Genomic DNA, 16,168 nt, shown 5'->3' with positions numbered 1-16,168 from the left:
ATGTGCAGCAGAGAGGAGGAAGTTGGATTTTGTCTAAACAGACGGAAAGTCATCGTCTGGGAATTTATAATCACTGTATTATTTTATGGAATTTTAAATAAAATTCTTTATTTTAGTACAATTTTTTTGGAAAGTACTGGCTTGAAACTCTATCTTAATAATAAAATGGTATGGTGTGTGTCTGTCTGTCTGTCTGTGTGTCTGTCTGTCTGTCTGTGCACACCCACATTCAAATTGTTACAAACCAGATCAAATTGTCAAAACCTTCCCTTTTGTAGTTATTCGATAATGAGGCACAATAAAAGGTTGATATCCTCTAAGAACCTTCCTGTCAAAAAATTTTAATAAGAAAGAATATCCTCGATGATGAGGTCCCCCAAAACCTTCAAGTCAATTTTCTGCGTTTTTGTTAAAATGAACAACAAGAAAGTCCTCGACTCACATGATGTGGTCCCCCAAAACCTTCAAGCCAAAAAATTAAAAAAAATTATTTTCTGCGTTTTTGTTAAAATGAACAACAAGAAAGTCCTCGACTCACATGATGTGGTCCCCCAAAACCTTCAAGCCAAAAAATTAAAAAAATTATTTTCTGCGTTTTTGTTAAAATGAACAACAAAAAAGTCCTCGACTCACATGATGTGGTCCCCCAAAACCTTCAAGCCAAAAATTAAAAAAAATTATTTTCTGCGTTTTTGTTAAAATGAACAACAAGAAAGTCCTCGACTCACATGATGTGGTCCCCCAAAACCTTCAAGCCAAAAATTAAAAAAAAATATTTTCTGCGTTTTTGTTAAAATGAACAACAAGAAAGTCCTCGACTCACATGATGTGGTCCCCACAACCTTCAAGCTAAAAAATTAAAAAAATTATTTTCTGCGTTTTTGTTAAAAATGACCAACAAGAAAGTCCTCGACTCACATGATGTGGTCCCCCAAAACCTTCAAGCCAAAAAATTAAAAAAATTATTTTCTGCGTTTTTGTTAAAATGAACAACAAGAAAGTCCTCGACTCACATGATGTGGTCCCCCAAAACCTTCAAGCCAAAAAATTAAAAAAAATTATTTTCTGCGTTTTTGTTAAAATGAACAACAAGAAAGTCCTCGACTCACATGATGTGGTCCCCCAAAACCTTCAAGCTAAAAAATTAAAAAAATTATTTTCTGCGTTTTTGTTAAAATGAACAACAAGAAAGTCCTCGACTCACATGATGTGGTCCCCCAAAACCTTCAAGGTAAAAAATTAAAAAAAATATTTTCTGCGTTTTTGTTAAAATGAACAACAAGAAAGTCCTCGACTCACATGATGTGGTCCCCCAAAACCTTCAAGGTAAAAAATTAAAAAAATTATTTTCTGCGTTTTTGTTAAAATGAACAACAAGAAAGTCCTCGACTCACATGATGTGGTCCCTCAAAACCTTCAAGCCAAAAAATTAAAAAAAAATATTTTCTGCGTTTTTGTTAAAATGAACAACAAGAAAGTCCTCGACTCACATGATGTGGTCCCTCAAAACCTTCAAGCCAAAAAATTAAAAAAAATTATTTTCTGCGTTTTTGTTAAAATGAACAACAAGAAAGTCCTCGACTCACATGATGTGGTCCCCCAAAACCTTCAAGCCAAAAAATTAAAAAAAAATATTTTCTGCGTTTTTGTTAAAATGAACGACAAGAAAGTCCTCGACTCACATGATGAGGTCCTCCACAACCTTCAAGCCTCGTGAGGCCATTAATTAGCTTAGCTATCTTTTTTCGATGACATAAATTCTTTTTTGTTAAATTTTCGTTAAAAAAATAAAATAAAAGCTCTAATTGTTATCGACCATGAATAGACTGTGCAATTATCAGATTTTGAAACCACTAAAAAGGAAAAAGCAAAAATTATTAGAGATTTACATAATTGATTCTTTTAACTGCCGAAACTGACAAATTCGATTATGCTACTGTTTAGATTTCTTAAAAGATAGAGGCAAATAAAATTTAAATTAGTCATGTAAATTTCAATTTGCCTATATTTAAATCTCCTTGATTTAACAGGCTTTAATTTTTTTCCTTATAATACTACAAAGATGAAGCTGATTATCATTTTCTTTACCGAAACAGACAAGTTCGATTATGCTAAAGTTTCAATTCCTTTAAACATAGAGGCAATAAGTATAATGGCTTTGATTGGATAATACACTTTCGCGAGTCCTCTTGGTTGAGGCAGAGGATCTCACTCGCAATCGTGCGCGGGAACGCGCAAGCATCCGTTCGCTGGACTTAATTTAGTTAACTGACAATTGTTTTGTTCATTTATCAATAAAAAAATACACTTTACATAAATTTCACTAATAAATTTACGTAGAAATTAATATAAATTACTGATTCGCGTTTACAAAATCATAAGAATGTCCTATAAAGAGAGATCTGAGAGTGTTAACAAACAAGAGAATATGAACCATATAACAAAAAAGAGAAACGAGGGAAGATGTGCTTAAATGGTGAGGGAACTTAGACAACAGCTGAACAAGGTCAGGACTGCTGTTAGACTCAACTACGGGTAATAGAATTATGCATTCTAGGTTAATTGTTTGGGAAATGTACGATGGCTCATAAAGGCGCATTCAAGCAGTTGACCGAACATATAGAGATATCAAGAATTGTAGCGACCATTTGTTTGGGGGAGCATTAGTTGTATTGGCAGGTGATTTTAGACAGACGCTGCCAATTATTCAAAGAGGGACGCCTGCGGATGAATTGAATGCCTGCCTCAAATCGTCATATTTGTGGACACACGTGAAAAAGGTAAGCTTAGATGTAAATGTACATTTACAAGGCGTTAATAGCATATTCCCACAAATCCTTCTAGATATTGGAAATGGGGCAATCACTTCAGAAATGCACGACCAGAAAATTAGGCTACCGGAAGAATTATGTATTTTCGTAGAAACAGCAGAAGATTATTGAATGCCGTCTATTCCGAACTATCTGAACACTACGTGAATTTCGACTGGCTGCGTGAACGAGCTATATTAGCTCCACTTAATGATGAGGTACTTAATATAAATTTAGATTTATTAATGAAAATCCCTGGCAGAGAAAGAATATATAAATCGGTCGACGTTATTATGGACCATGAAAGGGTCTGCGATAGATTTAAGAGACTACATTTCCGCTGAAGATAAGTTTTGCTATGACAATAAACAAGGCCCAGGGACAGTCTTTAAAGGTAGTAGGCTTATTTTTAGAGAACGAGTGCTTTTCACATGGCCAGCTGTATGTGGGGTGCTCAAGGGTAGGTAGAAGAGAAATTTATTTATATTTGCCAAGGATGGACGGACTGCAAACATCGTTTATCCACAGGCCTTAGAATAAGGTTATATCAAAGCAGGTCGCATTTATATATCTACATAAATTTATAGTTATTTAAGGAAACTGCGAGCGTAGCGAGCAGGGCCTCCGCAGGAGCTAGCTCGCAGTGAGCGAAGCGAACTGCTGAGCTAGTACTTAATAACATTTGAAATGGTAAAATACAAACCGACATCTAAATAACGGACCAAAAATGGAGATAGAACTTATTCTTGAGCGTCTCCGATTAAGACAAGAATGTTTTTAGACTGTTTTTTATTCACAATAGAAATGAGAAGGAAATCGATATGAATCTCTTAGAAGCCGTTAAATGACTTTTTAATGTCATAATGTTACTATTAACGTCTTAATGTTATCTATCAATGATTTCTTTAATTATTTCCTATACAGTAAACTCTCTCAAATTTGCTATTTGTTGTTCTTGTCAAATTTGCAATAGATTTGGGGAATGAAAAATTGCAGAATTTAATCAATAATTTTAAAATATTTATTGGAAACTTTTTGTCGATTAAAACTAAAAAATTACAAAATTTTTTATTAAGACAAATTACTAAATTTTATCAAAATAATATTCAATTACAATTTGTTTCTTTTTGATATTTCAATTTTTTTCTTAAATCTTCTAATTGCTGTAACAAGACTGCATCGTCTCCGTTTTTAATGTTCTCAATAAGATCCGTTTCAATTTAGTTTAACTTGGATGCTACTTCATTATTGAGGGCTTCATTTCAGTAGCTTCTTCATGGATGAATATCTCACTTTCATCCAATAATGGTGTTATTTCTTCTTCATCTGTCGCATTTTTTTCAGAGTAATTTATCGACATAAATTCTTCGATTTCAATCGGATCGAAAATATCCGTCTTGGTTAATATTTCTTTTAGCGGTGTGATTGTATCAGATTTTTTAAGAAGTTTAAAACGATTTATAATCCTTTTAGGGGATACATCTTTTCTGGCCATTTTTATAAATAGAACAGTATCTTTAAGGTTCAAATGTTTATATGGTTCATATATCGATATCTTTTTTCTTCAAACAGACACTCTATCTTTGATGTTTTTGTATCTTCCAAACGAAATACTAAAAAAACTATTTTTCAGTAATGTTTTAAAGACTAAAAATTCAGTAAACCTTCAAAAATTGACCACTTCGTAAATGTACAAATTTAAATTGTATTTTAATTAACTTTAAACGTTTTTATTTCGAATTTTTTTCAAATATTGATTTGTTTAATTGACCATAACATTTTTATCTACCAAAAATGGCCAATTTTCGAGGGTTCACTGTGAAGACAATTTCTGAATTGGAAAATTTAAAATAGTTTACTGTACTTTATGAAAATTCAAAATTTAAATATATAACTAACCGACTATTTCATAATGCGCGCGGGGTTTCTTGTGGTGTTCGAAGGCCCTGATAAAGTTGGAAAAACCACACAGTGCAAGCTCCTATACGAATCCCTAAATAAAATGGGGATTCCATCTAGATTAATGAAATTTCCAGGCAATGATTGTTTGCTAATTCATTAGACCGGGAAACCAAGATAGGAAAATTAATAGACTCATATCTCAAATGTCAAATAGACTTGGACGATCACGCTGTACATCTTCTTTTTTCTGCAAATAGATGGGAACTTTAGTTTGTTATTTTTTTTATTTTTAGTAACGAAATGATCACTATTTTGTCTGAAGGAAAAGTACTGATTCTAGATCGTTATATTTACTCTGGAATTGCATATTCAGTGGCTAAGGTTTCATATATTAATTTAAACAATTTTTAATTCTTTTTATTTTAGGGTCTGTCCCCAGAGTGGTGTAGTGCATGTGATGTGGGACTCCCAGAACCTGACATTGTATTATACTTGGAGAAAAAAAATGTTATTTTTCCGAATAACAGTCATCATGAGAGATATGACAATCCTCTTTTTCAGGACAAAACTTCTTTTTGTTTCAAAAATCATTTTCCTGAGAATACGAAAGTTTGGAGATAGTAAATTTTGATATTAGATTATTACTAGGGCAATTTTTTCAGGCACTTAAAATTTATTTTTAGGACCTTAAAAATAGGCATTTTAGGACTACTTTATTTTATTTTTAGGACTTTATTCTACTTTTAGGCACATTTTAATAAGGTATTAAATCAAAAAGTCGTAAAAATTATTTGTTATAGTAAGGTATTAAATAATTTTTGACATTTTCCGCATTGAAACCTCTATCTTTAGTAATTAATTTTTTAAGCATAGAAATGCTCTTTCAACGGTTGATGATGTACACTGACATTTTCTTATTAGTCCATATTCTTCAGGGGAGATATTACTTTTCTCCATTTCTATAATTGATTCTATGTCATTTTTGTGTAATCTTTTTTGTATGTATTCATTTATTTCTGCATTATCAGACGGAAATTTAACAAACAAAGATCTGAATGTGCATCATTTATTGTATAACTTGTGGATTCCATTTTTTTCAATATTTGATTAAGTATCTGATAATTTTCATTTATTTCCATTAGACTTTTCTTAAGGTTGGCGATTCAATTGCTTGTTTTACTTTTTTAACTAATATTCCGTCGTCTTTGAAATTCTCCACAATTTCAGCAATTGATACAAAATATTTGCATAATAGTATGCTGCTTGCAGCCAACTACCCCATCTAGTTATGATGACGTCGGGCGGATAACCAATTGTAGAAAACATTTTTTTTTCTAGTTTTGTTTTTCACTATTGATGTCTTTATAGTCGCAATAAGATTATCAAACGTCCGAATAATACGCCTTTACTCTGAGACAGCAATTGTAACAAATGTGCAACACATGTTACATGGAACATCCTAGGATAAAGCATTTTCAATGTTTTTCCGGCTAAAAATAATTCAACAAACTACCCAAAATCATATACGGGGCTGCATCAGAAAGAAAAAAGAAGAAATTATTGCGTATAATCTCGAATTTTTAATCTCTTCATCGATAATCTGAAGAATTGTGTTAGCAGTTACAGATTCATATAAAGGTTCACACGAAATTAAATAGGTCTTCTCTGGATAAGCGATATTCCCAATGAGAACAACTACAAACTTCTGTCCATTTACGTCCCCTCGTCAACAACCATAAAAATCTTTTGAGATCTAAAAATTAATCATTTGTTAACCTTAGATCACTTTTATACTTGGATAATTTTGTTCACTGATTGCAGGAATACAATTGCGACAGGCTGACTGGGAAGGAAGCGAAATATTCAATTTTTAAAACAATCCCTTTAAGCTTGGATTATTGAGCTTATGAAGAGGAATGTTTGCTTCAGAAAAGGCTTTGGCAACTTCCATCGGCATACTCTGAAAGTCTTCCGTTTCGGTTTGACCGTTGAATAGGGAATCTAAGGATTGTTGGAATCCTTCATTGTTATCTAAAAAAAATAATTTTAAATTACTCAAAAGCTTTAGATGTTTTGTAGATTGTCTATGCTGATCAATATAATATTTTTTTGATGCATTGACGTAGATCATACATATTTTACAATATAGACTGCCTTAATCACTGTGAATTCTTTTACGTAAGTTTCATAGGCTTTTAGAGCTTTAGACTTTATTGTAGAACGTACACGTGGCATTTGAACACAAAAAAAGTAATTTTATAGCGTGCCTAATTTGTTATTTTAAAATATTTTTTTGTAACATTTAAAAATAATTTATTTTAAAAATTTTAAGACCTTAAAAAAATTTTTAGGACCTTAAAAAAATTTTTTAGGACCTTAACAATTTTTTAAGCATTTAAGGCATTTATAACTCGTTGTAGATAAATCTATTTTAATTAAATTATAGCTTAAATTAATTATTTAAATAAATAGACCTTTTGGTGCAAAAAGGCATTTTAGGCAAAAAATTGCCCTATTTATTACCGTATGCGATGATATTATGGAAACACATAAAATTATTCTCAATTTGTTTTAGGAATGTCCAATTTCTGATTCTCTTTTTTTACGTTTTTTAATAATTTTTATATTAATAATGTCGGTCTTTACAATGAGAAAGCATCTTTTAGTCAAATGTTTATCTTAATTAGTTTCCCTGTACTTTGTAAATCTAATATACTAAAAATAGAAATGATTAAGAGTTCCATATTTATTTAATATCGTGATTTATCAAATCAAGCGCAATGACAAGTGTAGCTAAAATTAAAAAATGAGTGGTTTCATGAAATTTTATGGCGATTTTTGTACTATCGCTTATTTCAAAAATTTTTTTTTTAATGAAACAAGTTATTATTCTTTGAAGCAAGAAAGAAATTAAAGATAGCTAAGTTAATTAAAGGCCTCACGAGACACCCGACCAGCCTCGCGAATGGCGAAGCCGTTCCCTCAGATCACAGCAATCGACAGACGTTCCAGGAGCCAAGAAAACTCTCTTGGGTCGTGACTAGTCCTTGAAATCCGTCGACCGAGCGAGCGAAGGAAGCGGAGTGTCTTGGGACCGAAGATCCCGGAGGACTCCACGGCAATTGGAGTAAAGAGCAGCGAGTTGGAGAGGTGGCCGTACTTGAGAATCTTTCGCTCCTCGGCCTGCCTGGAAGCGTGCCCAGGATTGGCGGCGGACAGAGCGAGATTTCCCAGCGAGAACGTGTCCGAGCAGGTAGAATCCCAAATAAGGGATTTCCCCTGCTCGTAGGGGAAGGTGGACATGCCGTCAGGGCGTTTGCCATCCCCTCTATCCAATCCAACAGGTTCAAGGATTGACGGGATGCCTGCTGAAGCGAGGGCTCTCTGTATGACTGAGTTGAGTTCACTGTGACGGGGGGCACGACCGGCACTCCGCCGGCAAGCGAGGGGATGCAAACCGTACTCGTCAACAGTTCCCCCAAATTTATTCATAATTTTAATGATGATTAATAATGACTTTAAAATCAATTAATAAGCTGATGTTTTAATGAGAAAGATAAAATCTTTTTTAATTCGTCGAATTCAAAATGTGTTGCCAAATTAGCGAGATGCTGCAGAGCAAAGAAAAATTGCCAAATACGCAAATCTTGGACAACGGTACCGCTTCGTACCTATCGCTGTGGAGACTTCTGGGGTAACCGGCCCTCTTACGACTTCTTTCATCAGAGAAGTCGGAGGAAAAGTTGCTAGGCGACGTGGGGAGCCTCGAGAAGTGTCATGGTTATTCCAACAAATTGGAATAGCTGTCGTTCGCGGCAATGCACACTCCATCATGCGTGCAACCGCAAGTGCCTTTTAGTCATTGACTAACTTATTTCAATAATTACTTTGAAATTAAAAAAAAAAAAAAAATTAGCGAGGAATATTGAATTGCATTAAAGAATATCTTGAAATACTCGACAAAAAAACAACAAGTTAATGAAAAATAGAATGATCGATTTTCCTTAATTTGTCTCTACCGTGTTATTGAGTCTGTGATCGTCTTTTAGCCAATGACTATGCCTTCATGGATTTTCTTTCTTCGTGACATTTCCCAATAACTCTAAACAGCACTCCGAATATATTAAAAACTAAGATTTCAAATAAAATCAAGGCATATATACAGTATGTTCTCCTTAAAAAAGCTACTAAAATATGAAAGATTCGAGTTAATAATTTAGCTAATTAGTCAACTGTGCTCCATTTCGATATGGCTATGAAAATGGTAGACCACCTAGAAACAAGATGTGATATTATTTTATTTATTTATTAAAGACCAAAGACGGGTAAACCAGTTAATTATAGTAATCCCCGTGATCGCCGATCCGAACGATACTAACTTACGGTAAAATAATGAGGTGATAAGATGTATCCATCTACATTTATTCTATGGAATAAACAAGTCTAAGAAGCAGTTCAGTCAGTGGTGGAAAATAATTTTATTGAATTATCCATGAGGCGGTCATACATACGATGCTGAAACCGTTTGTCGGAATCTGTCGATCTCAAAAGAGGGGTACCTAAAGGCTCGGTCTAGAGCCCTCTACTTGTTAATATTTACGTTGCTGATATTCAAAAACCGAAAGATCCTACCAGTCGTCTCATGATCTACGCGGAAGACATACTAATAACGGATGCTTTGTGGAAAAAAGATATATGTGAAGGAAAATAAAAGGATACGTAACAAGAGTAGAAGAGTGGTGAATATCAAAAGGATGACACTCTCAAAATAAAGTGCACCGCCACTTGGATTGCAAAACAGGGAACTAAACGAAAAACGCCAAAAAACCTCCATGGGTTTACAAAATGGAAAACCTGAATATCTTGGGGTTGAAGTTGGATCCAAGAGTTCTTACGCCAGATACATCTATTCGAGGAGAAGGAAATGCGCTCAAATTTCGGAAGCATAATTCACTTTCACCTTTGTCCGGAAACATTTTTATATGTTTATAAAACGTACGTCGGACCATTGCTTACTTACGGGTTCGAGAAATTGCATTATCGCTAAGCTCGAAAAGACGAGACGATTGAAAAGAATTTGGTAGAATTAACTAATGATTGACGAATTAATTAAAATATTGGAGCAGACTAAAACTGTCATTGATTAGCTTGTTTATTTATAATTTAAAGTAAATTACTTATGGCCATATGGCCATATGGATAGGAATTTATAAAACCTGCTTTCATTCTACTGTAAAATGCTATAGGCTAAAAAGTCAGGTAATGAAACAAAAGAAACAAATAAGTGGCTGTTCTAAATGCAACCCTCAGTGGTTGCATGGGGCATAAAAATGAAACGCCTCTTTTTAACACCAAAAAATTCAATTTTCATGGAAGTTCAGTCTTTTCAAACTTCAAATCAATTAGTTAAGCTAAAAATAAAAAAATTAACCAAAAAATAACTTTATTAACTTACAAATTAAAAAATTAACTTAAAAATTAATTTAACTAAACAATAAAAACACAAATAATTTTTGCAACACATGTAAATATGAAATTCGACATATACCTATACGTGAAGTGAACAGTATAGAAATATTTGGATTTGATTCTATCCAATATTAGAGCTATAGTGGATTTTTTTCTAACGAAAATTTAAAATAATTTTCAAATCAATGAAAAGAACATCTGTATAAACACTAATTAGACGACTCTTAAATTTTTTGCTTTCCGAGTTCCCCATGACTCCACTTTGATCGTCCCCGCCATGATCTTCAATCTCCTCCTGGGGCGCGCAATCTCTGGATCTCTTAAGGGACTTGCTGATCTTCATAGAGAAATTATATTTCCGCCAGTTCCTATTTACGGAATTTGCAGAGTCCAGGATTTCACTGAAGCCATGTTTGTACTCAACAAACATGCTCTCCAGAGTGGCCTTCAGCTTTACAGTCTGGATGTAAGACCGAACACGTTCTTCAATCCCAAGGAGCTTCATGTACTTGCGGTAGAACGTTGAGACGATTCCATCCCACGTAATAACAATTGGCACAATCTTCACCTTAGCCTTGTGAATCAGTTGTAATTCACTAGCTAAAATGTCGTAAATGTTTATAATTTTTCAAAGAAAAAAGTAAAATTTATAACGAATCCAATTTTTGTCTGGCATTGTATTCCACGGAATGCACAAAAATTGTTCTTGCTAAACGGACCTATGATAAACTCTGGAGAAGGCATAAAAAGTTGGATTACTGCTGGGTGACTCTGAAGATGTCACCCATAGAAAGATACTATCAAATGTGGCGTACAATAAACTCGTAAACAGCTGGCGTTTAAGAAAGCTAAATACAAAGACAATAACACGTTAGTTGTCTCGGTCCTGACGTATAACGGATCGATATGGGAAATCACCAAATCTGAAATGAACAGTTTGAACCAATTTTATCAAAAAATTATAAAAATGCAATTCCTAAAAAAAATCAAATTTAGTCTTATACAAACGATGTAATTCGAGTCGATCTCTACAGAAATCCTGAATTCCAGATGGCGATTTTTTGGCCAGTCTTTTGGTAGTCTCACTCCTCGGAACATCGCGATGGAAAACTAATTTGTCCCATTTCGTGGAAAACCCAAGACACCATACCTACTGAATTAAACAAAGATTTAGCTGCAATAAACAAAAAACTGCAAAGTGGTTGAGGATCTCGATGCTCTAAAAGCATTATCAGGTAACAAGGAAGATTCTTAATTTTAATAATCTTTGGAATACTGGGGATACTCGTTTTATGCACTGATTTTTGAAAATACTATTGATTCGTGACTAAACATGGCTGAAATTACCACAAAATCTAAAAGGCTGCTCTGTTCGAGTGAATGTAATGTATATTAATACGAAAAATTATCATATATGAGCATAGGCATTTAACAACATTACAAATTTTTTCTTAATAATGTGTTATCTTTATATTTTAGACCTTCTACGAACAAAAGACCTTCTACTAACAAATAGTTATCGTCAATTCATTATACAAACGTGTCCCAAGCAATAGTGAGGGGAAACAGGATTGCCATCAGTTCTTCTTTACATACATTAGAACAGGCATTCTCAACCTTTTTTTGTTCATCGCCCCCTTAGATATTTTATCGCCCCCCTTTGAAATTTTATCGCCCCCTTGTCCACATACAATTTAAAAATTTTTGGGCATTGTCCCTTAATTGGTTGTTTTTTGTATATAACTCAAAAATCAAAATATAAAATAATAAATCAAATGTAATAAACCATCATGTACTGGCTTTGTGAATAACGATTTGATCGTTTTCTTATTTTCAAAATTGTATTTTAAATTTTGAAAATATTCAATCGGCTTTGACATTTTATCCGGGTGCTTGCGTTTTAGATGATCCTGTAATCGTGATGGCTTCATCGCCTCATTTGAGAAAGAACATTGACAAATAGACAATAAGGCTGTTTTTGTATCTTCAGTACTTTGAATAAACCCATATTTTAAATATTCGTTTTGATAATGACGACTTTTCTTATTGAGCGAGAAGACATCTTTAGAATAAATATAAAATAAAACATCTTTAAAATATAAATTTAAGGATAAACACTATAGAAAAAATATAATAAATCTGAAACATTATTAAAATTAACATGTATAAATACTGTATTATATTAAAATTCGAATATTTTACTAAATATATTATCGCCCCCTTGTACAAAATTATCGCCCCCCTGTACAAAATTATCGCCCCTAGGGGGGCGATTCGCCCACGGTTGAGAACACCTGCATTAGAATATACAAATATTTACATTTTAAAAAATAATAAAGGTCATTTTTTTAATTACTCAAGGACGATCAAACATCATGTATTTCAGTTTTTCCGGAGGGCGTACAAAGAAGATCACGAATTCCTTCAATTTCTCCGACGGGTCTGACCCCACCCTGAGATTCGTCTTCCATGGAGAATTATAAAAGATTATCCTTATGCACTAAATGAGTATATTTTTCCTTCCAGCCATCCAAAAATTTTTCATCTTAATTTATATTTGTAGAAATAAAAAAATAGCATTTTTAAATGACTAACCAGCATAACACGAGGTAGTCTTGATTTGTCAAAATGGTCTTCCAATGTTGACTGATTAAAGTCACGTTTTGAAACATCTTGTTCTTCATCCTATATTAAATGAATTATATAATCCAACCAAATAAAATGCTCCTCGATGAAAAATTTGTGCAGAAATTTATTTTCTTGTTTATTTATTTATTTTTATTTATTGAACCAGAAAACCACCGTCATAGCGAAAAGAAAGAAGAATTCAGGTGATCCCAGCCTCCCTCAGCAGTTCGCGCAGCCTCTCCCGATGTTCCGCCGTTGTCCCGACGCATTTTCGGTACGGACGGGGATTTTCAGGACGAACCTCCCGTAGATGGATTGCCGATGACTTTATGATGTTGTTCCAGGCTTTTGGGATAATCTCTTTATCGGAAAAAGTGTTTAGCAGGTTTGCCGCTTTCAACCGAATTTCATTAACTTTAAATAAAAAATTATAATTTTTTTATTTGTTTAATTAAAATTTTAATAATCAAATAAGATATTATCTAATTTTTTTGATGGTTGTGCCGTGTTATTTTTCAACCTTTAATAAAACATATATTTTAAATATAATATCATCATTTTAGGATAAACAAGAAGTCGGTTTCGACCCAACGAAATACGGCTTACGTAGAGATTTTGCTCTCACAAAATACACCGAACTAAAGGGATGAGGGTGCAAAGTCCCCCAGTCAGTCCTGCTCAGACTACTGGAGGGACAGAAGCCGAACATCCCCATGGATCTAAATTCTTCCAGATCCTTAATGGGTAACTTACATTATATATTCAAGGAATTGACTGCAGTATTGTCCCCTTGCGGTACGGAGGTCTCAGTCTAATACAAACTACTGATTTTTTCTACCCAAATATTGACGATCCTTACAAAATGGTATTATTTTGGTCGTTTATAACTTTTAGGGGAGAATAGCATGTTCTAATGTCCTCAGCGATCTCTACGCTTTGGGAGTCTCTAATTGTGACTGTTTGAAAATGATTTTGGGTGTCAGTACAGGACTTGTTGGGGCTGAGAGGAGTATTGTGGTGGATTTGATTCGTAGTGGATTTAGAGTGGCTTTTAGATTACGTAATATTATATAGGATCAAGCTAAATTGGCGGGAATTGAAATTTCGGGTGGAAGTGTTACTTTTAATCCTTGGATGGTCATTGGAGGTGTTGCAAGTTCGATATGTAAAGACTATTTAATGTTATTTTTGTTATTTATTTTAGGCCAACAAGTGCAGTAGAGGGAGACGTGTTGGTTCTTACGAAACCTCTGGGAACCCAATTGGCTATAAATATGTACTTGTGGCTCAATCGGCCTGACAAGTGGAGTAAACTCAAGAGTGTAGCCCGTCAAAGTGATGTGATTAAAGCTTATAAACGTGCAATTGACTCAATGACAAGACTTAATCGAGAAGGTTTTATTAATTGGGTAAATGTTAGCTTCAATTCTAATGAAACGTTATAATTCACATGGGGCAACAGATGTGACGGGTTATGGTCTTTTAGGCCATGCGGAGAATTTGGCACGTTGCCAGACCAATCAAGTCTCCTTTTTGATTTACAACATTCCTGTTATTGCTAAATTACACTCGTTTAATAAATCGTGTGGGAGTCCTTTTCCGCTGTTGAGTGGTCGTTGTCCTGAAACTTCGGGTTTTTTTGTTTTTGAAATTTTATTGTTTTTAGGTGGGCTTTTGATAATTTTACCACAACAACAAGCGGCGAGTTTTTGTAAGGATCTTCAAAGGCAGGAAGGGTACCAGGCGTGGATTATTGGAGTGGTTCAGAAGGGGAACCGTACAGCGAGGATAGAGGATAGTGTAAGAGTCATTGAAGTTCCCGCGAAAGATCATGAAAATCAATTATGGTAGGAAGTATTGAGCAGTGCTTCCTGGGTGCATGGAGTCAGATTATGTGATTATTCTTCACAAAGTATGTGATTTATATGATTCATCTGACTTTTTGTACCCTTCTACTTTTTTATTTTGATTTTTGATAAAAATAAATATTTTATTGGACTTTTATACTCAGTTTAGGGTTACTTATTTATTGGTTTTTTCTTATGTTAACATATGAGTACAAAATTTTGATATTAATAATTCATACTAAATAGCAATTTAAATGGTTGGAAGTAGTTCTCATAGGTATGTGATTGTGAGTCATTATAGCTCTCACTCCCGTATTACAATACTATTTGTTTATGATTGAATAGCTCATCATTTAAAGTAATTAGGCTGAAAACTGTATTCGTTGTTTATTTTCAGATTGTTGGAATACCCAAAGTTTAATTTTTATACCTGTTTTTTTACTCTCTAGAAAAACTATTTGATTCGAATAAATATATTTGATAGACTTCGCTACAAATCAAAAACACTACGAAAGATACTCTCGGTATGAGCCGGCATTCCTGTTGGGAAGCTGACGCTCAACGGTAGAGCCGAGGATAAAATCTTCAGCAGCGTCGGAATTACAGCTTGGGTTTCAGGCATATCCAATGCAAATGGCACAAGCTCCCAGCTGTAAGATGCTTCCGGTGCAACCGTTTGAACACACATCCAATATATGCACCGAAAACTCCGGTGCCTACTTTGTCGGGACGAACACAGGCATAAAAGCTGCCCGAAAGCAAAGAATAGCTCTTGTTGAGAGTATCTACATAAATTTCAACAACTCGGGATACCTTGAGTGTTACTGCGGATGCCGTCCGCCCAGCAAAACGGATTGTTTACAATCTGCCAGCTAGAAACCCGGTCCGCTAGACAAAAGCCAACGGATTGAATCGATCTGGGCAAAGGGGCCAACTCCGAGTCTGTCCAAAGCCGATGTCTGCATTTAGACTTTACCTGAACTCGACCCCGACATCAACTCGATGCCTACGGCTGACGCCCGCAAGAAGACAAGCCTCCTTCAGACAATATCTCGCCACAAACAAGTGCCCTCTCTAATCAGGAAAAGCACAACAGAAATGCTTTTTTGTTATTCTTTCGCCATTTTATGGGAGCCCTGACAAAACTGGGTGTGGAACCTGAAATGCTCCAACGGCTCCTATTAGAGGGAGAATGCAAGCAACATAGTTCAAATCAAAATCATAGCTGTGAATGCTCGATCTATCAAGAGACGCCACCAATATTTTGTTAAGATGCTATGCACCGCCTATTCAGACATTATTGTCTTTTACTATTATATATTGTTATGTTTATCTCCTCCATTATTATCGGTTCTTAATGGATATAATGTTAGGAACTTGTAATTCAAAATTATTAAATTATCGATGTCTAGCTTGTCTTTGCTATTTATGTTATTAGCTTGTCTTGTCTTTGCTTAAGGTTGTGCGAATGGAGACAGTTGACCTTATTACGATTTTAGAGATTGAAATGCA

General features: G+C 34.3%; 1 pseudogene; it reads left to right on the top strand.

The window, feature by feature from the left end:
* The first annotated feature begins 13,522 nt into the window (after positions 1 to 13,522).
* Positions 13,523 to 14,777, top strand: LOC115229253 (annotated as a pseudogene).
* The last annotated feature ends 1,391 nt before the right edge of the window (positions 14,778 to 16,168 follow it).

This window comes from Octopus sinensis, unplaced genomic scaffold (genome assembly GCF_006345805.1).
Source record: "Octopus sinensis unplaced genomic scaffold, ASM634580v1 Contig12217, whole genome shotgun sequence".
Classification (NCBI taxonomy): domain Eukaryota; kingdom Metazoa; phylum Mollusca; class Cephalopoda; order Octopoda; family Octopodidae; genus Octopus; species Octopus sinensis.
The sequence above is the reverse complement of the archived record's forward strand: the minus strand, read 5'-3'. Positions and strand labels throughout refer to the sequence as shown.